Source organism: Pituophis catenifer, unplaced genomic scaffold (genome assembly GCF_029215685.1).
Source record: "Pituophis catenifer annectens isolate HBS135680 unplaced genomic scaffold, rPitCat1.0.hap2 SCAF_2, whole genome shotgun sequence".
In the NCBI taxonomy this organism is placed as follows: Eukaryota; Metazoa; Chordata; class Lepidosauria; order Squamata; family Colubridae; genus Pituophis; species Pituophis catenifer.
In genome coordinates, this window is record NW_027256882.1 from 268,583,244 (window position 1) to 268,609,097 (window position 25,854).

Below are 25,854 nucleotides of genomic sequence, written 5' to 3' on the forward strand. Positions count from 1 at the left end.
TGTGTGTGTGTGTGTACACTAATCACAATTCTCAGTCAAAAATCGTAAAATATTGTCATATAACAAAGAAGGTCAATCAATGTGTTACAAAATTAACTGCAATAAGATACTAGATCCCTCCTCACCCAAAAGATACTCAGGGGAGAAGGGAGCCTCAAATAAGCACAATACTGAAGAAATATTCTGTTTCTTGTGTTTTTTTTTTCAAAAAGAAAACAGAATAAAACAGCCTTTCTTTAAAACTGAAAAAAAAATAGCTGAATGAAAAACAATTTATAATTGAAAAACAATTGGCTTTAGCAATTTCAAATGTACAAAATTGTAAACTGGGAATTAGACTGGGGACACTTGTCTGCTATCTAGGAAATAGCAGAAAAAAATAGTGCAAGGAGCTCAATCCTGACCTGTAAGTTCCATTTAATTTTTTTTTTAATGCAAAAACAACCACTTTCTGTTATTCTTCAGAAAAAGAGGGCAATATTAATGGCTCTGCAAGAAAAACCAAACTGGAACAGATTTCTAGGTTGTCAGGATGTGTATATGGATGACCAGGTCTACTGTGTGTGCTTCTATTTTCTGGAATGGAAAGGATTAAATTGTATTGTTATAAACGCAATGACCACGTGCACATGCACAAAATATACAGAAGATTTCTGATGTAGAAGAAATCAGGAATCTTTCTGCCACCATGATTGTCAATGTGGGTTAGGGGATGCATGAATGAACAAGCAGAAAGCAGTAAAGTCCCATCAAGTAGCTGCAAGGAATTCTCTGTATTTTATGTAACCATGTACATTGGGATAAAGGGTGTGTGTGTGTATGCATGTATGAATGTATGAGTGTATGTCTGTATATCTCTTTCTTTTTCTTTCTATCTATTATCTATCTATTCGTCTTCTGTCTGTCTATCTATTATCTCTATTATCTATCTATTCATCTTCTGTGTCTGTCTGTCTATCATCTATCATCTAACATCTATCTATCTATCTATCTATCTATCTATCTATCTATCTATTATCTATCTATTCATCTTCTCTGTCTGTCTATCATCTATTATCTACCTATCTATTTATCATCTATCTATTCATCTTCTGTGTCTGTCTGTCTGTCTGTCTGTCTGTCTATCATCTATCTATCTATCTATCTATCTATCTATCTATCTATCTATCTATCTATCTATCCATCCATCTTCTCTGTGTGTGTCTGTCTATCTATCATCTCTCTATCTTTCTATCTATCATCTATCTATTCATCCTCTGTGTCTGTCTGTCTGTCTATCATCTATCTATCTATTAATCTATCTATTATCTATCTATTCATCTTCTTTGTCTGTCTGTCATCTATCTATCTATCTATCATCTATCTATCATCTATCTATTCATCTTCTTTATCTGTTTGTCTGTCATCTATCTATCTATCATCTATCTATCTATCTATCTATCTATCTATCTATCTATCTATCTATCTATCAGGAAGGGACAGGAATGTTGAAAAGAAAGCAAAATAAGTATTCCCAGGTTTGCCATACTTAATACCTTTATTGGAAACACAATGTTGTAAACTATTTCCAAGTTTTCCAGTCTTCCAGGGGTTTTCATAGGGCACAAAGCAGGCAACAGGGAGAAGCTGAAAAATCCAACTTTAGGAAAGTGCAGGCTGAAGCAGTGAGTCATTTATCAGATTGCATGTCTCAGTTTATACTAAGCATTCTGAAATAAAGAAATAATGTTCCCCAACCACCCCCACATGTTTGGGAAGCAATTTTTATTGCTTTGTCAAGATAGGAGCGTCAATATATTTAGAGTAGTTGTCAAAATTAGTTTCCGTTTCATTAAATGAATAAAGTGCATTAAAGGAAAGATAAAGAAAAAATAAAGAAAAGGAAAGATCACACTAGGACATTATTATGATTTATATCCTATTGTATTTTATTACCCTAACAAGGTGTTAAATATGAAATCTCTTGTACAGATTTCATATATTTGTATATAAATTCAGATTATAGAAAAATATATAGCACTGAAAAATGTAGAGTACAGAGAAATTATAACACCTTGGAGAGAAAAACTGAAAAAAGATCGCATTTGCAAACATTGTCTTCCTATGCACTTGCAACATGTAAAACTGAAATATCTGATTGTTTCTTATTTTTTTGCATGAAAATAGCCTTATATTATTATTATTATTATTATTATTATTATTATTATTATTATTATTATTTTTAATCTCAGATATTTAAAATCAAGTTTGTTGGGTTGTTTTTTTGTTTCTGTTTTGTATCTATTACAACACATAACTGTAATCAATGTTTGACAAAGAGCAGGACACATTAGGCCATTCCAGGGATGGGTTCTACTTACCTTTACTACCGGTTTGCAACAGGATCGCGTGTACGCCCTTACTTAGCTCGTGCACGCCTTGCTTCTGCGCATGCGCAGATCGCCAATGACAACATCCGGGGTGGTGGGTGGGGCCTCCCACTGGTTTTACTAGCGGTTCTTGCAAACCGGTTCAAACCAGGGTCAACCCACCACTGGGCCACTCCAACTGGAAGTATATAAATAGGAGACTTTTCACACTAGCAAATGGTTTATCCAGCATCATCTGCTCATCACAGAGCTTTCTCTTTAGCTCGCCTTGATGTTTTACCCTCTGTATTATTGGAGGAAAGATATAATATTATTCTTTTTGCAAACTGAACTTGGTCCTGTGCCCAGGAAGAACCTGAGACTTTAGCACATGTGTTCCTTTGATGTTGTTTTTACTCTAACTTATGCTCCATCCTATCTGTCAACATAAGTCCCTTTTGCCTTGATGACAATCGCCTTTGTTCCTTATTGCTTGAAAACCCTATTACCACCAGGAGAATCTTTTCATTTGATGGCCATTCATCCATAAGGCAAAAAAAAAAAAAAAAAAATCATCTATAACACAAAGCATAGCAACAGGAAAGTATTTCTTTAAACTATGGTCTAAAAAAAAGTTGAGGGAAAGATCTAAAAACCTAAACATTACAATACAGTGCAAGATAGGAAAGATGGAGATTTATTTATTCATTTGTGTAGTAAGATAATTCTATACCTTTTTCAATTTTGCAGATGCAAAGGTAACAGTTCTGCCAAAGCAAAACACGATCTACGTTAGATATGACGCATATTGAAACCCTAGTAACAGGAATCTTTATGTAACTGTACTAAAATGGGATTCATTGAACCCCACAATGATAAGACTTATGTGGATATTAGTCAGATAGCATCAAGATGGGCCCGAGACCTGACACAGGCAAAAGTTCACCATCTTTTTCTGTTGCCAAAAATAACCAGTAGCTCTTTCAATATCATTTGTGTCATCCTTTTCTTCTGCTTCCCTTGCCAAGCATGATATTTCTTACCAATCTATCCTCAGCCCACTTTTATGTTCAAAGGATGCAAGGCAGGGGTGGTAATCACTTACCTTCGGTACCAGTTCGCAAATGTGAGCGCGTGCACAGAGGGTGCAAAACAGAACATGATGATGCCCAGGCGGGTGGGCAGAGCCTCCCACAGCCGCTGCTACCGGTTTGTCCGAACCGGATTGAGTCAGCTGATTATCACCAGTGATGCAAGATTTATTTTGGTGATCATTACTTTAAGAAAAAAGTTAGTTTTGTATGGTCCTGAGGCCGATATTTTCAAAATAGGTTTTGGCCCACCCAGAGAAGTAATGAGTTTGAAGTGGGTTGAGGACTTTCTGTGTCGGAGAGGACTGAGCAGGTTTAAAGAGCAAAATGTGTGAAGATTTATAGGAGCTGGTGCCCTTTTAAGCTTTGTTACTGAGGATATGTTCTGGTCTTTGTTTCTTTCTTAGCTTTTTTATTGCCTCTGGTGAGCGGTGGGTAAATATGAGTTAGCTCTGTGTCTAGTGATAGCTGATATGCCTGATTTTCCAAGCTTCCAGGAATTCCCTGGCATTTTTGCTTTTAGCTTAGTTTTGGATGCGCACAGTTTTCCAGCTGAAACTTTGAATTTCTCCATGTGTTGTGAGTTTATGGAGTTTTCATCATGTCTTCTAACTGCTAGCTGGTGTTTATGGATGCTCTTTGCTAGTCTTCTTTCTGTCTGTCTGTCCTACAATATCACCCAGAGCTGCCTTAGGATAGTGAGATGGGCAGCATATAAATTTAATGAATAAATAATAGTTGTTGTTACAGTCCTCACACTATGCCTTACACTGTACTATTTATTATATCTATTTTAGCCCTTATTTCTGGGGGAGAGCAGAGAAATTTTTCAGTTTAGTAACTGAATATTGAAAATATGTAACTTTGAGGAGTGCAAAAGTGATTTGATTTGGGTTGCCCATTCCCATCTTAGATTTTTCAGGGAATCACAATGACTCTTGGAATGATGTAAACATACAGTAGTGGCCAAAATTGTGGAAACCTTTTGGGAAAAGTATATTTTCTAAAACTAGCTAATAACACCACTTTTTGGGGGGAGCAATACCATAAAATTATATATCAATGGAAAGATAATTTAATCAAGAATGCAATACAATAACCTTTATGAAGGATTTGCTATTAGAATAGCAGCTACAGTATAAAGAAGAAAAGTGAAACATGTAGAAAAAATGAGATATACAAAAATTATCACCATAGAAAAAAACGAGATAAATCACGTCACTTAATACTTAGTTGGGTAACCTTTTTATGGCCTTACAACGTCTTCCCGTGGAGTGAACCAAATCTTTTAGTTCTGTAACTGTTATAATGTGAAACCAAGATTGAATGATTGCTTCTATTAACTGGGTTATATTGATGGGCCGTTTCTGACTAATAAGTTTCTCTAGTCGGCTCCATAGATTTTCAATTGGGTTAAGGTCTGGGATATTCCCAGGCCATTCCAGCAGTGGAATATGATTATTTTGAAACTCCCCCCAAAAAGTGGTGTTACTGTATTAGTGATTAAACCTCAAAAATACACTTTTCGCAAAAGGTTTCCACAATTTTGGCCACTACTGTACATGCTGCATCACTTGTGGAACTTTAACAGATATCTAGAATAGTAGTATAAAAACAAAAGCAAATGCATCTAAGCTCTGCTTCCTGCATACTTATGAACCTTTTCAATGGTGATGAGTAGCAATAATAGAGTTAGAAGGGACCTCAGAGGTCTTCCACTCCACTTGAGGAACCCTCCACTTGAGCAGGAGACCTTATATCATTTCAGACAAATGGTTGCCCAGTTTCTTTTTGAAAGCCTTCAGTAAATGGAGCACCCACAAGGTCTGAAGGCAAGTTATTCCATTGGTTAATTGCTTTCACCTTTAGGAAATTCTTCCTTAGTTCTAGGTTGCTTCTCTCCTTGATTAGTTTCCAACCATGTTTTCTTGACTTGCCTTCTGGTGCTTTAAAAATTAGTTTGAACCCTTCCTCTTTGTGGGAGCCCTTTCAATATTGGAATAATGCTATCATGTCCCCATAGTCCTTTTTTTCATTAGACTAAACATACCTAATTCCAATTTGCGGCCTTGTTCAGGGTGACCCAGACCATAATGGACAGGAGGAGTATGAACGAGCATGCAATTCATCTGGATTATTATTATTATTATTTCTAGCAGATAAAGTCACTCCTATTTTCCCTGGTTTGGATGCTAGTTGTGTGAGGCCAAATGTAGCTAAGCAGAGCAGGATCTCCTGTTACAGTCTGGGATACTTTTGAGCTTGTGCAGTCTGAGGAAATGGATAGGTTTCTTCATAAAATGAGCTCTTAAGCCAAACCTATGTTGTTTCTGGCTTCTGAAGGCTGTTGGATGAAGAATGTGTAGTTGGATTCAAAAGGTTGTTTCACTTCTTGAAGGGAGGGATTTATGGTATAACCTCTGAAAGAGCTGAAGAAGCTTCTTGGGTGAGGAGCAAAATGTCTTCAAAGAAAAACCAGAAAGTCCAGTTGCCTCTTGAAAAAGCACCTTTGGGACCTCTGAAAGAAGTTGTGGTTTGATTTTTCCTGAACAAGGCATCTCCCCCCCCCTCTCTCTCTCTCTCTCGTTCAATTTGACAACTTTCATTCTAACGCCAACCTTCAATTTTTTGAAGACATTTTGTTGAAAAGAGCATGAGAAAATTCATTAACAGAGACTCTCAGAGAAAATAGATTATATATTTCAATTAAGAACCAGGCTTAATCATGGGATACTAACAGCACTGGTCACGCTAAACAATAACCTTCATAAGGACCTGGATGAGAGACTGTACTATTTTTGATTCTGTTACATTTTTAGATAGCATTCAATGCCATCAGTCATCATGTTCTTTTGGAACACCTGCAAGATTGTGAATTTTATAATAATCCCACTCCTACACAAGTGGGTAGTTTAATTTGGTAGTCATGGAAGATGTGCAGTTCAACCCCTGGCTACGTCAGTGCAGGTGCTTCTCTTCCTATATGAACATCTATATAAAACCTCTGGAAGATACAATTCATCAGATCACAAATATACTGATTATATACTCCACTATATATCACCAATCTGAGCCCAGGTGGAAATGCTGCGGAAGTCCTAAATTGGTTTCTGGAGAGTACAGGGGAGAAACAAGCTCAGATTAAATCCTATCAAGGAAGAGTGGCTCTTCAGTAGGAAGAATTGGGTTATCTTGGAATATTGCTTGCTTGCTCTTGACACAATTGTGGTCCCTTTAAAGAACTGCTCCATAGTCTGTCATTCTACTTAAGGCTCATACAGAAATGGCAGGTAGAGAGGAAAAGATTTCCCCAGGTTCAGGCAGTATTCAAATAATGATCCTACTGCTGTGGCGATCCCTGCAGCCTGGAACAGCTGATTGGCGGTATTCCGGGAGGCCAATCCAATGGACAATCAGCTGTTCGTGCTAAATCAGGCTGCGATAATGTGCTGAAGCTTACCAAACTGTTGCTGTTTGCTGCAAGGTTGCTAGCAAGATGAATACCATTGGATGCTGGTAGGCAGAGGCAGAATTTTTTTTTTCTTGTTTTCCTCCCCCAAAACTAATGTGCGTCTTATACTCCGGAGCATCTTATACTCTGAGAAATACAGTAGTTTTGAAAATTGAAGTTTAAAAGGAGAAATCCAGTGTCCTATTGTATTCACTTTTTGTTGTGCAACAGAGTTTTTTGATTAGCATGGGATACAATAATTGCAAATTAAATAAGTAGGTAAATAAATAAAGTACATAGGAATGGAAATTGTGAGGGGAAACTGGAAAAATGGGGATATTTTGGTGTGAATAACAATTTGAACATGAGCCATAGTCAGCTAGATTCATACAAGTATTTGACTATTCTAAATTTGATTTGAATAGTTTGTAATTTAGTTTGTTATGAGTAACTTCATTGTAATAGAATGTTACCTGAGCTAGGCTATTAAGTACATTAAACCATAATGAGTTTGCACAGTAATTGTGTTTTATTAACCTGCATTTAAGTATGTTTTGTGGATGCAGTATGAATGCAGTTTGCCCCAAGTAATTTAACAAAGACATGAGCTTGAATGAGGCACTGTCTTTTATCCTCACAACGTCTCCTCAACTATACTTCATCTAGCAGGGGAACCATATTGCCTTGAGCTTCTGGAAGAGCAGACATGATAAACTTAATACCTAAACAAACAATAAAGCCACAAATCTTATAAAATATGCCCCTACTATTTATATGACTATGGCTTAAAGCCTGCTACGCAGTATAGAAGAAAATAATGCTTGTATTGCAAGTATAGTAATGGGATTTCTTCTGTTCATAGCTATCTGTATATTCAAAGCATCTTTCTTTGGAGGGCAATTATACTATTCCTGCTGGTAAACCAACCTGGAGCAGTAGAGCAACTGTTAATCAGTAGCGATGTTTTGTTCCTTCACACCACCATCTGTTTCAATCATATTCAACACAGCAGTCCTGCAAATTTCCTCAGCTTCCTATTAGTATGTGACTCCCATTCATATTTAAGATTTTTCCCCAAGTGTGCTATGAAACCTAAGCTGAGAGGTAGAGTTTAGTGGCAGATAGGCTCCTACACAAAAGGATCTTTCACTGCAAGTCACATTCAGTTTTACCCTGCGGGCAGTGGTGGGATTCTACCGGTTCGCACCAGTTCGGTAGAACTGGTTGTTAAGTAGTTAAGCAATTCGGAGAACTGGTTGTTAGAAGAAATCTCCTTTTATTTTTTTCTACTTTACAGGGTTAATTCTGTAAGGAATTACAACTTTCTGGTGGTTTCCTAGCCTAATCTTTATTGCCCTGCTTACAGAAACTGCCTCTCCATTAACCCTTATTACATTCTTGGCAGTACGCCAAACTTACTGTCCTTCTGGTTTCGGAGCTTCTCGGAGGGTTTTTTTTTTTTTTTTTTTTTTTTTGCTTGACTTTCTTAAAGGGGAAGGGTTGTTTTAAGCTTTTTACACTGCTATTGGGAAAAAATTCTCCCCTGTTGGAGTTCTTCCAGCCAGGATGCAATGATCAGCACTTTGAAAAAATAATTGAATAACGAAGCAGAAGCTTTTAATAACAAGGAACCAAGATAAGTGACATACAGCAAGGCTTATTGGCAAGCTAGAAAGATTGACATTCAAACGTGAGTTTACATACCCTTTCTGACTTTTGGTCTAAAACTGGCTTTTGGTGAAGTGTAATTCTGTGCTTGGTGATGTTTAATCCTGTGTTTAGTGGTGAGATAATTTCCCCTATTCAGCTTTGTTTGGAAGGAAAAATGTTAATCTCTGTTCCTGAAAAGAAGCAGTTTTGGAAATCTGACTAGTTCCTGTGTCTATTTGTTCTGGTAATTGGTTTAACAAGCAACAGATACTCTGTTTGCTCCTTTGCTTCATTCTGAAGAGCTTAAATGACCTCTCTGCTAAAGGGTTTCACTTTATGAGCAAGAGTTGGCTGCTGATAGTTATCATTGCATTTTAACTATTTTAGTTCCTCAAGGTGCTCTGCCACCCTGCCTGATTTGTAACTCCAGTTTGCAGGTATTTCTAATTTAATGATTTAGGGCAGCTTTTTGCAAGCAAAGAAGCTTTTTGTATTTTTGTACAGGTAATCCTTGATTTACAACAGTTACAATGGCACTGAAAAAAGTGACATGACCGTTTTTCACACTTACAACCATTGCAGCAAACTGTCATTAGGGCAAAGAAGTGATGCCACATGACCACCTGGCCACGCCCACCCAGTCACATGAAGCACCGCAGTTGTGAAATGTGTGACACGGTTGTTAAGAATGCTGCAACGGGCATAAATGATGAGCAGTCATAAGTGTGAGGACCGGTCAAAAGAGCAAGGACCTGTTAGAAATCACTTTTTTCAGCCCTCTGGGTAGTCCCTATGTGCATAGGGACTACTCAGAGGGCTGAAGAAGTTATTTTTGACTGGCCCTCGCACTTTTGACCGCTCCTCGCACTTACAACTGTCCTCATATTTTACGTTTTGCCCCCTATCTTGTCACCATGGTGAAGAGAAGCAGTTGTGAAATGAGTGACATAGTTGTTAAGAATGCTGCAACGGGCATAAATGTGAGGATGGTCATAAGTGTGAGGACTGGTCAAAAGTGCGAGGACTGGTCAGAAATGACTTTTTTCAGCCCTCTGAGTAGTCCCTATGCACATAGCCATGCCCACCTGGTCACATGACCAGTTAGCCATGCCCATCCAGTCACATGACCACCAAGCCATGACCACCTGGTCACATTACCACCAAGCCACACCCCCAAATAAGACACACCCACAGAACCGGTTATTAAAAAAATTGAATCCCACCACTGCCTGGGGGGGGGTGGGGGTGAGTAGCAAGCAATTTCTTTGGAAGTGTCCAGGGACTGCATTTTTTTGCTGATTACAGCACATCAACACTGCTTTGTGGTCTGCATCATACAATGACTAAAGGGTCTCTACAGCAGAGACAGGGTGTTGTTTCTTGTGGTGGAGCCCCACACGGTATCCTATCTCTGTGCTGGTCACTGATCACAGTTCACAGTCATAGTTTTTTCCCGAATGGGGTTTTCTAGAGCAGCGACCCCCAGCCTTTTGGGCACCAGGGACCAGTTCCGTGGACAGAGATTTTCCCATGGACCAGAGGGGGTGTGGTGTCCTATGCTGCCTGCATCCCGCAGATGGGAGTTTGCTGGTTTGCACAGCCCAGTTTCTGGCATGCTGCAGACTAGTACCGGTCCACAGACCAGGGATTGGGGACCCCTGTTCTAGAGCCAACAACTCTAAGCTTCTCCCTGTATTTGCTATTGTTAGTATTTGAAAAGCCATGTGATGAGGAAAGAGAACCAACAATTTCAGAAGGCTTCAAAACGATGCTGAATGATTGTTGGAAGGTTTCCCTGGAAACAGATTCTTAAGGCAGTTCTTGGTCTCCTAGAGATTCTTCAAGGGCTCCTGTGGGAATGAGGAATGAAGAATCCCCACAGAAGCTGACTCTTAAGAGCCTGAGCCTGACAAAAATTTCCCCAAACATATTCATTCTGAAACTGGGGTTTTGGGGGGGGTTTTTTGGTGAACACACAACATTCTGTTCCTAGATTTGTTTCTATCATACTGTGGAGAAACGTATAGGGAAAGGAGAAAAGAAAAGATTCAGTTAAAATGTATTGGCTTGATCAATGATGATGGACAATGCAAAGATCATGTAATTAACCGTTTATTAACAACAGATGTACTAAGTGCCACAGCTATAACTGAAACTGCTTGGAACTCTGCCTGACAGCTCTTATCTAGCCAGCTGTCAGGCGGCTTAACCAATCAACAAACAGAACGTTACTTTAACCAATCAACGAACAGAATGTTACTTCCTACTTCAGCAGACTTAATACATTACACCTCTTTCCACCTGGATGGCGCATGTGTAGTCCTGGAGGTATGCCGGTCGGCGCCGGCTTCTGATCGAACGTCTTAACCCTGCCTCACTCACAGACTCTTGCAAGGAATTACTTTCCCCAGCAGTTCTAATAACTACAGGTACGTTACTGCTTTCGACCTATGTTTCAATTTCTCCCTCGGGGTTTGTTTTGTCCAAAGTAATCTGTCGGCTCAAAATCTGCTGCTCAGCATCTGGTAGCTTCTCAGCTTCTGGTATGCCCCTTAACCCCTGGCTGAAACTTCCTCCTGCCTGGTTCTCTCTTTCTGTTATATCATGTTCAGTACCCCATCTGACCCGTAGCTGGTCTTGGCGACGTCTCCAAACCTTGCCTTGTCCCATATCAACCTTATATGAGCATAGACCTGTAATATCCACCACCTTACCTGGTAACCTTAACGGCTGACCCCCATAATTCCTGGCGTACACTTTATCACCCACACCAAAAGGTTTAGATGTCCTACTTGAATCCAAAGGCTTGGCAGGGGCGTAACAGGGGTGTAATGTATCCAAAATTGTACGCAGCCGGCGACCCATCAGTAATTCTGCCAGACTCCGATTGGTAACCTGACAAGGGGTAGTGTGTTGCACTAACATATACTCCGCTATACAGTCATGCCATTTCCCTGGTCCCATGCGGCCTAATGCCTCCTTTGCGGATCTCACAGCCCTTTCTACAAGGCCATTACTGGCTGGGTGGTAAGGAGAGATAAGGGCATGCCTGATATCTAATTGGGCAAGGAACAACTCAAATGTGGTAGAAGTTAATTGGGGCCCATTATCTGACACCAATAGGTCGGGCAACCCATGGGTTGAGAATAGTGTACGAAGGGCCTTTATGATGGCCTCTGGGGATGTTGAGTGCATAAGTATCAGTTCAATCCATTTAGAGTACGCGTCAACCACCACTAAAAAAATTTGACCATGAAATGGCCCTGCAAAGTCTATATGAAGGTGGGACCACGGGCCAGCGGGGTCTTCCCATTCCCTGGGCTTACCCTTAGGGGGCATTGGCCAAGACTCTTGACAAGGGCAGCAAGTGGCCACTCAGTCGGTGATACATTGATCAAGAGTAGGCCACCAGAGATAGGCTCTAGCTAGAGCCTTCATTCGGACTATTCCTGGATGTCCAGAATGCAATGATTTTAACACAGAATCCTGTAAAGATTTTGGAATCACCACTCTGTGTCCCCGCAGTAAACAACCCCCCCATGGTAGATAATTCTGTTTTACGGATAGTGTACGGTTTCCACTTCATGTTCACGGGCCCTTGTGGCCACCCCCTTAGCACCCAGTCCATGACTGTGGAGATCTCTGGATCGCGGGATGAAACTCGAGCGATGTCAGCTGCCATCAAAATGAAAGGTGAGTCTTCAATCATCAGGACTGACGAGGCGGGAGCTGGGTCAGAGAGCAACGTTGGCACGGGGCACCATCTGAGGGCGTCAGCATGGGCCAGATTCTTGCCTGGCACGTACAGGAGCGCGTGGTCATAGGTGGATAAAAACACAGACCAGACCACCTGGTGAATCTCAGGGATAGGAATTGTGGAGTTTGACGGTCAGCTGCTATTAGACCAACCAGAGGCTTATGATCTGTCACTAGTGTAAAAGGTCGACCATATAGGTAATGATGAAACCACTTGACTCCAGCTACCAATGCTAGAGCCTCCTTGTCTAGCTGTGAATAATTTCGCTCCACTGAAGCCAAAGTCCAGGAGAAAAATGCAACGGGGGCTTCACGGCCATCAGGGAAATGGTGATTTAAAACTGCTCCCACCCCATAAGGAGAAGCATCACACGCTAGTACGAGGGGTAGGGACTCGCAGTAGTGAGCGACGACAGAGTTTGAAACGAATATACGTTTGACATTAGTAAATGCAGTGGCTGCAGTTGAATCCCAGTTCCAACGTGTCCCCCGGTTCAGCAAACGATGCAAAGGTTCCGCAATAGATGCCTTGTGTGGTATGAAAATTGCATAAAAGTTTAAAAGGCCTAAGAAGGCTTGAAGTTCGGCCTTGTTGGTGGGAGCAGGAGCATGTAAAATAGCATTTGTCTTAGACTCTGTAGGGTGTATACCCTTACCATCAATTAGGAAACCCAAGAACTCAATTTTGGAAGCAGCTACAATACATTTGCTTCACTTAACTTTGAGCCCCACTCTCTGGAATTCGGTTAGAACCGATCTGAGTCTTTTAAGGAGTTCGGTGGTGCTGGTGGCTGATACTAATACGTCGTTAAAGTACAGTACAATCCCGGGAATTCCATTAAGTAAACGCTCCATCATGCTCTGGAAGATTTCCGGGGCAACTGAAACCCCAAATTGGAGGCAGCGGCAACAGAAAGCACCCCAGTGTGTCACTATAGTTTGTGCGTCCGCTGTTTGGTCATCCACAGGCAGTTGTTGATATGCCTGTGCTAAGTCTAATTTAGCAAATACGGAACCACTACCCAAGGAGTGCAACAAATGTTGCATAACAGGAACGGGGTATGCATGCACCTGCAATGCACGATTAATTGTTGCTCAGTAATCTGCGCAGATGCGCACTGAACCATCCACCTTCATGGCAATAACAATGGGGGTTTCCCATGGTGTGTACTCAACAGGCTCCAGGATACGTTGTGCTATTAATTTGTCAAGTTCAGCATCCAACTTTGGTCGCAATGCAAACGGTACTCTTCGCGGCTTAAGGCGGCGAGGCTGCACTTGAGAGTCAAGACTGAATGAAACCGGTTGTCCGGTGTATTTTCCTAATTCCTCAGAGAAAACTAAGAGGAATTCATTACATAACATGTCCAGTTCAGATAATGAGATGGCATTAACCCCTTGTATAGTTAGACCTAATGCATCGAACCAATTAAGGCCCAACAGGCTGGGGAATTTTCCTTCCACAATGACTAGTGATAATAATCCACTAAACTTCTTAAATTGTACTCGGAATGTGCCACTTCTGACAATCGGAATGTTGGCTCCTTGGCAATCTTTTAGCAGGAGATGGCAGGGGTCTGGTTGTCATTTAGCCAGTTTCAGAACTAATCGTTTAATTGTACTCCATGACACTAAGGATGTAGCAGAGCCGGAATCAACTTCCATGGTGCACGGTTTCCGTTCGATGAATACTGTAAGACGAATCTTCTGCTGGCTCAACATATTTGGTGGTGTTACTAAATTCACATCAGAAGAAGATCGTTGGTTACTATTACGAACTTTAGACGGATTAGGACGATATTGTCGGCCCCCATTCTGCGGCACACGTGATTCGAACTGTGGCTGAGGGGCTCTGCATACTCTGGCAAGATGACCTTTGCGGCCGCAGCGGCAGCACTCTGCGTTTTTAAAACGGCAATTAGCGCGCAGGTGATTTCCTCCGCAGCTGAAACATGCGTTCAGCCCCCTTGACATGCTAGTAGGGCCAGAGTTTTGTTTTCTAGACTCTTGAAGACGGCACACTTCAAAGTCACCATCAGAATCTGACAGATTTTCATTTGTCTCATTTACAGACAATGAGTCTTTTTCCGTCTTAGGTGTAGTATATCCACGGGGCAACTCGGCTAGTGACAATGCTGTCAGTTCTGCAGCACATGCCTCATCCAATGCCATTTGAAATGTGAGGTCGTGATTCGCAATCAGACGTCTTTTGAGACTTTGGTCCCTGACCCCATTGATAAGTCTATCTAGGAGATAACCTTCTAAATCAAAGAATTCACAATGCCTGGCCATCCTCCTCAGAGCCGCAACATATTGATTAATAGTTTCTCCAGGGGCCTGATCATGATGGTTAAAGTGTTGGCGGCGGGCTATTCTTGAGGGGGCTGGTGCGTAAAGTTTTTTTAATTTTTTTATAAAGTCTTCCCATGTTCCCGAATATACAGATTGTGGGGCCATTAATGTCATTGCAGTATCAAACATTTCAGTACCGCAGAAACTTAGGAAATAAGCCCGTTTGCGCTCAGGCGTCAGCTTTGTATAATCATTTGCAATTAAGAAACATTCAAAACATGCCAAATAAGCCTCCCACGTCTCTGCACTGGGATTGAAAGGAGGAAAGGTCTGTGCGGACACCATTTCTTCTTCTTTTTTTCCCCCCCCAACTGACTCACGTTTTGCTTTTTCAGTTTAAATCTCTCTTTTTTCCTTATTACTATGACCAGTAGATCGACCAGTTGATCCTCGTCGCCAGTTGAAATGTACTGGCTTGATCAATGACGATGGACAGTGTGAAGATCATGTAATTAACCATTTATTAATAACAGCTGTGCTAAGTGCCACAGCTATAACTGAAACTGCTTGGAACTCTGCCTGACAGCTCTTATCTAGCCAGCTGTCAGGCAGCTTAACCAATCAACGAACAGAACATTACTTTAACCAATCAATGAACAGAATGTTACTTCCTACTTCAGCAGACTTAATACATTGCATCAGGCATGCCTTCTTTTGCTCACTTTTTTTCTAGTCATATCCTTTTCTCAAAACTTCTCTGGTCTTGGTGATCAGGGTTTTTAATCCTGACGTTACTGCTCAACGTTAATCGAGGCTTGTGCCTCTATATATTGCCTATAACTTGCCCTTGTATGCAATGGTGAAATGTAAAATTTGTTACTACCAGTTCTGTGGGCGTGGCTTGGTGGTGGCGGGGTGTAATGTGACTGAGTGGGCGTGGCCAACTTCTTACTTTTAAAAGCATTTTTTCTACAACCTCTTCAGCTGAAGAGGTTGTAGAAAAAATGCTTTTAAAAGGCTCTGATGATCCCAGCTGAGCCGTGCAATCATCAGAGGCTTTTTTTTTTTAACCTTTAAAAGCATTTTTTCGGCCAAAGAAAAAATGCTTTTAAAGTAAAAAAAAAAACCCTCTGATGATTGCGTGGCTCAGCTGGGCATGGGGGGGGGGCAGGGATTTTTGCTACCGGTTCTCTGAACCACCCACCACCATTGCTACCAGATCGGGCGATCCAGTCCAAACCGGGAGCATTTCACCCCTGCTTGTATGGTCATTATAGAGTAATTATTCCATACCAACATGAAAAAGGAAAACAAGACTGTGAAACAACTTTGAGGGCCAAATAAAAATAAAGAGAAGCAACTAGCTCGTCAAATTATTTATATTCCTCATTTTGTCTGTGTCTGAACACTCAGCACAGCAATTTCCCAAGTAAAAGTTGTGAACCTGAGATAGCAGCTGGACAAGGAAAGGGGAAGAGAGAATCTTAAAATCAGTGGCCCAAAGGAAGACATGCCAAAAGGGAAGAAAGAAGCAATAGCTACGGTACATAAATTATAAATGCAAGGTCCTAGTCTGCATGAAAAGTATATATTTTTATTTTGTAATGTATTGATATGATTGACACATTCATACCTTGGAATCATCTATTTTTTAAAAAAAATTCTTTCCCATTATTGGTTTATTATGACAACTTCTTTTTGGTTGCTTTCATTTGAGTGTGAGAGAAATTTCTACATCTGTTTTATAAATCTGTCTTTTTTACCTCTCCTTTTTCTTCTTTTTAAAAAGACACGTTGAACCTTTAAAACTCTTGATTATACCAATTGTACAACAGAAATCAAATCTTGGATAGGATGGGATATAATCTGTCAGCAAGGGAAAAAGCCATTTTTGACAAAAGCCCAAGTAGCATTACGTTCTGTCCCTCCTTCGAGGCTAAACAAAATCCTGCTGTTTCTGGCATGCATCTTCTGATCCAGTTTGGAGCTCAGGAGGGGAATTCTCCTTGGGCTTCTAGGGAGAACTGCATTATTACTTTAATGTTCCACTCCCCTTTTCTAAGCCACACAGGCAGCGTAGGAGACACCATTCATCATAAAATCCTTTGAAGCAGCCCACAGGAATGTTAGTTCACTGCTGATAGGCATTCGTACACCAAAGAGCAATGCCGGATTTTATCAGTAGTACATTTCTTTTTTTAAAAATTTCACCAAAACTTATGCTAATGGAATAAATTTATCACAGCAAAATTAAGATTTGCAGGGATGGAAGTTGATTACAGTCACTCAGGTTTTGTCCAGAAGAAGGACAAATATTCTTTCCTTTGGCATGGCATTTCGAGGTTCAGGGGTGAGATTTACATGGCTTTGAGCCAACTTCATAAGGAAAGACCCATTTTTGGGTCTACTTAAGGTAGATCCTTTAAAAAAGAGCAACTATCAGGCCTGAGGAATATATATGATGCACACTCTCGTTTTTGCAATAGCTGGGTCTTAGTGTTAAAATTGTAGATTTTCTTTAAAAGCCAATCCACATTATTAGAAATTCTTTTTTTATTATGCATATGGGGTGATATTTTATTTCTTTTAGAACAAACATATAAAATTCCAGTTGAACCTAGAGAGAAAAAGAGAAAGAGAGCAAGAGAAAGAGAGCGAAAGCGAGAGAAAGGTTAAAAAAGGCCTTGGAGCAGAGGTGGGTTTCAGCAGGTTCTGACTAGTTCTGGAGAACCAGTAGCAGAAATTTTGAGTAGTTCGGAGAACCGGTAGTAAAAATTCTGACTGGCTCTGCCCCCATCTATTCTCTCCCAAGTCCCAGCTGATCGGGAGGAAATGGGGATTTTAAAGTAACCTTCCACTGGAGTGGGGAGGGAATGGAGATTTTACAGTATCCTTCCCCTGGAGTGGGGTGGGAATGGAGATTTTACAGTATCCTTCCCCTGCCACGCCCATCAAGCCACGCCCTGCCCACCAAGCCACACCCACAGTGTGGGTAGTAAAAAATTTGGAAACCTACCACTGCCTTGCAGCTAGGTGTATGGATGTGTTGGAGTAAGTTTTGGGTACTATGATGCTCAGTAATTGGAAATAGGTTGGAATAGAGGAATGTCAAAGGCCAGTTTACAGTAGGATGTGAAACTTTGCATAGCAATATCATACATTTCATTTGAAATTGATTAAAATTTATTTGGAAACAATACGGTAAAAAGGCTCAGTTCTAGGCTACACTTTTTCATAATAACATTTTATTTTTCAGTTGATAGATTTACAGTAAATTGATTGCTTCTCTATTATTACCATTTTACAGATAAGAAAACTGAAACCATTATGGGTTTGGTATTTTTGGGTTTGCTTGAGGTTATCAGTCACTCCAATGCTATGGTGGGTTTTAAAACCAATATTTGAGAGATCAAAAAAGGCTCTAGGTGCAGAGCTAGGCTGGATTTCTATTTTTCCAATCAAGAGTTTTGCTATGCCTATTGGCACCTCACTTTTGCATGTCAGCTTGTTCATTTTGTAACTGTTTGTTTCCTTCAGTGAGTTAACTATAAATTGCAGAAGGAAATAATTCAGTTATAGCTACAATAATGTACCATTTGCACTTATGCTTGGTTTGTTTCTCATATAATTGTACCGATATTTCAAAAACACGTTTAATTCATGCAAGCAGTAATCGGTGGTGCATTGCTGCAACAGACTAGGGTAAAATTATCATTTAATTTTTTGAATGCTTTTTCCCACTTTCAACAGTACCAGCAGTTTTAATGTATGGAAATCTGCAACATTTGCATTGCAAATTAGACTGGAAAATTGCCTGTGCCAGAGCCATCACTGGAAGCCACTTTGAGGCATTTTCTGCAGTATCTTACTGTCTGCAGCCATGTGAAAACATTTCCAGATTTATTTAGTCTTTTGGTGGTGCGCCTCAGTTTTTCTTGAAAAAGAGGAGTTAGTGCTTCTTCTCTCAGCTCTCTTATTTTCTTGTTTTTCTCAAGCAATGCTGCTAATTATTTTTCTTCCAAAGTAACTATAATTGATTCCAAAGTAACTATAATTGAGATTCAGGATTGTGCTCTTTTCAATAAATTATTGGGGAGGGGAAAATCTATTTGAAAATCAAAGGGAAGGCTTACCAAGAATTATTTACTCCTTTGTCTTGCCACACAAATTTGGCTCCACAATTCTATCTGCATTGGGAAGAAAATGCTAATTGTGCTCCCTACCTATTTGGATCAGAACTGTGACAAGACTATTTTATCACTTCCTCCAGATCTGTTAACCACTTAGGTATATCAGACAAGAAAATCAACTCCAGATGAAGACCAGAACATTATTAAACTGGTTATAAAGCCTTACTATGGTAAAGCCATATCTAGAATACTGCATCCAGTTTTGGTCACCACAGAATAAAAAAGATGTTGAAACTCTAGAAAGAGTGGAGAGAAGAGCAAGAAAGATGATTAGAGGGACTGGAGGCTAAAATATATGAAGAACGATTACAGGAACTGGGCATGGCTAGTCTAGTGAAGAAAAGGACCAGGGGAGACATGATAACAGTGTTCCAATATTTGAAGAGCTGCCACAGAGTGGAGGGGGCTCAATCTGTTTTCCAAAGCACCAGACAAGGAATAATGTATGGGAACTGATCAAGGAGAGATTCAACCTAGAAATAAGGAGAAATTTTCTGACAGTGAGAACAATCAACCAATGGAACAGAAGTTGCCTTTGTGGGAGATTCATTACTGGAAGCTTTCAAGAAGAGACTGGACTGCCATTTGTCAGAAATGGTGTAGGGTTTCCTGCTTGGATGGGGGTTGGACTAGTTGGCCTACAAGATCCCGTCCAACTTTTATTCTGATTCATCTCTTTCTCAGTGAAGTAGGGAGGTGTCAAGGCAGAGTGAATAGTACTATAACTTTGCAGCAGGGAAAGGCCCTAAGATTGAAAGAGACTCCCCACAGTTTCTGTTTATTTACCAAAGCAACAACAATAAACAGTCATGCAATATCATATGACCAAGGCAGTCTCCTCCGAGACTCTATTCCAGATACGTTGAGTTTGCAACTCCCAAAAATCCAAGCCAGCATAATAAATGGAATTTTGGATGTTCCAGCCGCAATATTTCTTGAAGAGGTCATGTTGAAAAAAGGTGATCCAGGCTCTCTTTTTCTAGGAGGAAATGTAACTTGATTGATCATTCATGACACTTTAACTAAACTATTTCAGTTTGATAATGCTTTTTGTACTTATTTTTCTGTAACGTACACATTTTGGGATTTACTTTTTTCTCTGTATTTTCATTTTTTTCCAGTATAAATGCAGTATTCTTGGGTATATTTTTGAATTCTGTATTTTGCTGTAAAGTTTGTGATGGACAAACTTTCTGAATTTTACTATATCTGGTAGGACCTGATATATGATCTTTAAAGCGATGTCTAAAGATGTTGATGGACTGAATTATCCATCTTTAGAAAAGAAGAATCCAGAAGAAAACTAGTTGCTGGGCAGAGTTAGCATCTTTTTTTTCCCTTCGTCCTTACTATTTATTTATTTATTTATTTATCTATTTATCTATCAAGAACATATTATGTAATATATATATAAGTATAACCATGAATTGAATACATAAAATAGATACAAATAGAGGAAACATTAGGACAGGAATGGTAGGTACGCTGGTGTGCCCTTTATAGACCAGTGGTGGGTTGCCCCTGGTTTGGACCAGTTTGCAAGAACTGGTAGTAAAACTGGTGGGAGGCTCTGCCCACTGACCCGGACATCATCATAGGTGATCTGCGCATGCACAGAAGAGCGCATGGGCGTGATGCAAACCGGTAGTATAGGTAAGTAGAACCCACCCCTGTTACAGATCTTAGAAATGGGGTGAGATCAACAGTAGACAGTCTTAGATAAAAATTTTAGGGGTTTTGGGATGAAACCACAGAGTGAGGTATTGACTCTGAAACCACAGATTCCAGGCATTGACCATTCTGTTGCTGAAATCATGTTTTCTGCAATTTATTTAGGGCCTCTGAGTTTTGATTTAGTAGACAATTCAGAACTGGATATTTGCTTAGTAAGATCCATGAATGGCATTCTGTTAGTTGGTAACAGGGAAAGGGAAACAAGCCATTGTCCTCGTGTGCTTCCATTGGTTGAAATTTATGACACTAGATGTACAAGAAGTTGCCTTATAGAGAGATGGACCACCCAACCATAAGAATCAAAAAACGAATAGGACATTTTTTCAGTCCTTTTCAAAAACCCTTAATATAAAACTTAAGAGATCGCCTGCAGCTGCTCTGTTACATGTTCTGAGTTTTGCAGAAAAGAATGAAAAGAAAGCAAAAGGAAATAATGTCCAAATTTGGGTGGAATCTGATTTTTTTTTCCTTTCTAAAGATCACACACCTGCAAATCATCAAAACCATTACACTTCCCACACTGATTCCATGGAGATCAATTGTAGTGGATTGCCAGCCTTTAATTTATCCTCAACATTCTTTCTTATGTGAACAGAATATTCTTTAACCCAGAAAAGGATCCCATTAACCGGAATGCTATTGAGTCCAAGAGTTGCATGCAGTTCAATTCTTAAATACTGAGAAGTGTTTTTGGTCTTGCTTTGAAGTGTGCTTCTGCCAGGAGAAAGGCTGTTTTTTATCAGTTACAGGTTGATTGGTGTTTCTGGCTCTATGATTACCTGGCTTTTGGCATACTTGGCATGTAACATATTTTTGAATTCTCAAGGGCTGTTATTTCGATGAAATCACCTAATATTTCAAGATTGACCCAAAAGAACAGAAAGTCACTAAAGCTGTCCTTACATTTTCCAAAAATTCAAGAACCTCGGGTGTATGGAAGGAACACTTTGTGATGATATGGTGCATAAACCTGTTACACTTGAGCAACAGAGTGCTAAACAATGAACCATGACTTTAAGTGAAGTTACCTAAAGGTCAATCGAGAGTTGTTATTGTAGCAGTAGTTCTCCAATAACCAACATTTAAACATTGCTTATGTGTTTGCTTATTGGAAAAATCACACAAATATTTAAAATATAAAAGAAAACACAATAAAACTGAGTCACTATGCAGTACATAAAATATGCATATATATTTTATTTATTTATTTATTTATTTATTTATTTATTTATTTATTTATTTATTGGTTCGATTTATATGCTGCCCTTCTCCGCTAAGACTAAGTGGAGACTCAGGGCGGCTTACAATGCGTTAAGCAATAGCCTTCATACTTTTTGTATATATCTGCTTAGTAGGGCTTTCAGGCCCCCCAAGCGGTGTTCTTTTTTATACAAAGTCAGTTTATTGCCCCCACAATCTGGGTCCTCATTTTACCTACCTCGAAAGGATGGAAGGCTGAGTCGATCTTGAGCCTGGTGAGATTTGAACTTGCAGTAATTGCAGGCAGCTGGTGCTAATTAACAGCACTTTAGTCTGCTGCGCCACCAAGGCTCTGGTTTAAAATATCTGGAAAAAATGAAGTATTCTATAGGACAAAAATACCCAGGTAGGTATAAACTGGCAGGGCTGTGTGTATGTGTGGTTGTGTGTGACCTTCAAGTCAACTGCCTGGACAAATTTCTGCAGTTTTCATGGCAAGATTTTAGAAATAATTTGTCATTGCCTGTTTTTAGGGCCAAGAGAGAGTGACTGGTCCAAGATCACCCAAATGACTTTGTGTTTAAAGTGGGATTAGAACTCATAGTCTTCTGGTTTCTACCCTCCTGCTTTAATCAGTATATCAGACTCATTCTCTGTGTAAATTATTAATACCCTGAAAATCAAATGCATTGAGTTGAGCTTAGAAATGTCAGGGCCAGGTTTCTGGAAGAGGGAGTGGGCCACAAAAATTATATTCTATATGAAGAATTTGAATCAAGACTCCCTTGGCAGTTTAGCTAAGAAGCCTATGAAGAGTCAAGAATTGACTCTGTTTGCTACAGACTCAACAGCTGGGATATAATCACATAATTGGCACAAATTGTGTGGCTAAAGTCCCACTTTTGTGGAAGTTCCTGGTCTACTTGGCACATCCTTGCTTTGTGATATGCCAAAACTATTATATGCTGTAATCAATAAAGTTCCGGCCAATTTTAACCTGAAATACAACCTTATTCCAATTTTAAGATTGGTTATGTATGGTTATTTAAGTTCCCTACACCCTCATTTGTTAATTCCAGATACGTTAAATGCAGTCTACTCAAGTTAATTTTACATCAAAGTATGATCCAATTCCATGTAATCTTTAACAGATTCTTTGAATAGTTTTGAAACAATTTTATACTTGAAGCATTAAATGTACAAGCTCTTATCCAAATAGCACCATTTCCTTTCATAAATGCTTATACAGAGTAGAAATAATGCATACTAAATGCTTCTATTATTAAAAGGAAAAAACAAAACTAAAGAAAACTGGAGCATGGATATAACTATTATATCAAATTATAGAAAAGAGCAGAAAACATTCCTGCAAATCGCAATTTCAAAATACCATATATTTGCTCATATACAGTATGCCACAGTAAGCTGGGTAATGGAAAATTAAACATGATGAAAATTCTTTAATTTCACAACATAAAGACAGATTTAACCATAGTTTCAATTGGGAAAATGTGACAATCCTAGACCAGGCCAAGTCCAAAAATGCCAGGGGATTTCTATAAGCCTGGCACTCTGGCAAATCAGCCATCAATAGACCCACAGACATTAATAATATCTATAGACCAGTGGTGGGTTGTCCCTGGTTCAGACCGGTTTGCAAGAACCGGTAGTAAAACCATCAGGATGTTCCGCCCAACGTCGTGGATGTTGTCATCAGTTATCTGCGCATGCAAGAAGCAAGGCGTGCATGCGCGATCCCATTGCAAACCAGTAGTAAAGGTAAGTAGAACCCACCCCTGCTATAGACTATGCAAAAGAGATAATCAACCAGCCCAAAAGAGAAAAAGACTCCAATGGAAAAAGAAGGTAGTCCTCAACCTCCTACAACCACAAAATTTCTGTTGCTAAGTGAGAAATTTGTTAAATGAGTTTTGCTCCCATTTTACGACGTTCCTTGCCACATTTGTTAATTGAAACACTGCAGTTATTAAATTGGTCACATGGTTGTTAAGTGAATCTGTCTTCCCCATTGACTTTGTCAGAACGTCGCAAAAGGGGACCATGTGTGTGTGACCCCGGGACACTGCAACCGTCATAAATATGAGTCAGTTTTCAAGCGTCCGAATGAAAATCATGTGACCATGGGGATGCTGCAATGGTCAAAAGTATGAAAAATGTGCAAACTGTTATAAGTCAAGGACTACCTGTGTAGAAAAGGAATAAAATGACCATAAAACCTGAGACTTACAAGCTAGTGCAAGAGCTTAGTGGCGCAGCAGACTAAAGTGCTGTTAAGTAGCACCAGCTGCCTGCAATTACTGCAAGTTCAAATCTCATCAGGCTCAAGGTTGACTCAGCCTTCCATCCTTTCGAGGTAGGTAAAATGAGGACCCGGATTGTGGGGGCAATAAACTGACTTTGTATAAAAAAGAACACCGCTCGGGGGGGGGGGGGGCGAAAGCCCTACTAAGCAGGTATATGCAAAAGTATGAAGGCTATTGCTTAATGCATTAAAATATTTAATTATTTTAATCAGTTTTTTAGATTTTGTATGTTTTGTATGTATGTCTTGTTTTTACTTTGGCTGTTCACCGCCCTGAGTCCTATATTGGAGAAGGGCGGTATAGAAATTTAAACAAATAAATAAATAAATAAATAAATTGTAAGCCACCCTGAGTCTCCGTAGAAGGGCAGCATATAAATCAAAGCAATAAATAAATGAAATAAGCAGTTTTAAGAAATGTTTTGTCTATTCAATTCCCTTCAGTCTCCCTATTTTATTGAAATCCCATTTCAATCATATTTATTATTCTATATATGTGTGTGTGTGTGCGGGTGCACACACACATGCTACATAATAGATTTTCAAAGAAGCAATCATTCTTAAGATTAATAAGGAATATTGTTTTCTGTACTAACACGTAACTAGCATTCTAAACACAGGTTTTACAAAACAGAATCATCTCCATCTACCAAATAAATAATCTGCTAGTAACGGGGCATCAATCACTTACAAATCAAGACCCTTCCATCCAAGCATGCACGGTCCAGACAGAAGGATATATAATCTGAACCTATCAACCCCGAATTAATAAACTTACCTAGTAGGATAATGAAACTTAATACCAAACTGGACAACCATTTGTCTGAAATAGTATAAAGTTTCCTCTCTGAGCAGGAGGTTGTTCTAGAATAGGGATGCCAAACTCAAGGCCCGCGGGCTGGAATCGGCCCCTGAGGTACTTAGAACTGGTCCACGTGGTCACCCTGGAAACAGTGAAGGACCAGCCTGTGGTGCCTTTGCCATCAAAAACTCAGTTCGGGAGGGCTGCATGCGGCCCTCCCGAGCTCTGTTTTTGCTGGCAGAGGGTTGCAGGAGGCTATTGCAGCCGAAAATGGAGCTCGGGAGCCTGTTTTCACTGGCAGAGTGCTCGGGCGCCCCAACACAAGTGACATCAAGCTGGCCGTGCCAACCCTGGCCACACCCACTCAAATCTCCCCCCCCCCCGAGGTCAAATACAACCTTGATGTGGCCCTCAATCAAATCGAGTTTGACAGCCTTATTCTAGAAGACCTCCAAGGTCCCTTCCAATTTTGTTATTCTATATTCTAAGCTTGAAGGTGCAAGATGAGCTCCATCACAATTTTAAAAGCTATATAATCCATGAAAAGGTGTCATAATATTGTATGATACCTGTAAACTCACTGGAACAGTACCTTTTTAGAAAGACACAGATGGTACCTTGGAATGCATTTCATATGTTTCATAAAATGAGACATCTGGACAACCACATTTTCTTATAGGGTTAAAGTGAGATCAGTCTGCAAGTTTTTAGAACTTCGCCCATACAAATTCTGATTGGCAGAGAGGTCTATTTGATTCTAACAGAAATTTTTGTTATACAGCCAGGAAAAAATATTAGCTGAAGTGTCACTCAAGAAGACACTTTGCACTGAACAACTCATCTTTTCAATTAATGAAAACAGCCTGCTTCATCAACTCTAATCTGAGTAGATTAATAAGAAATATCAAACCATCACACAAGAACAGCAACAAAAGGGCCATTCCATCCTCACTTCCATTTGAATTAAGTAAAAATAAATTGGACAATTAAATAAAATTCTGCCCAGCTAGCCAAAAG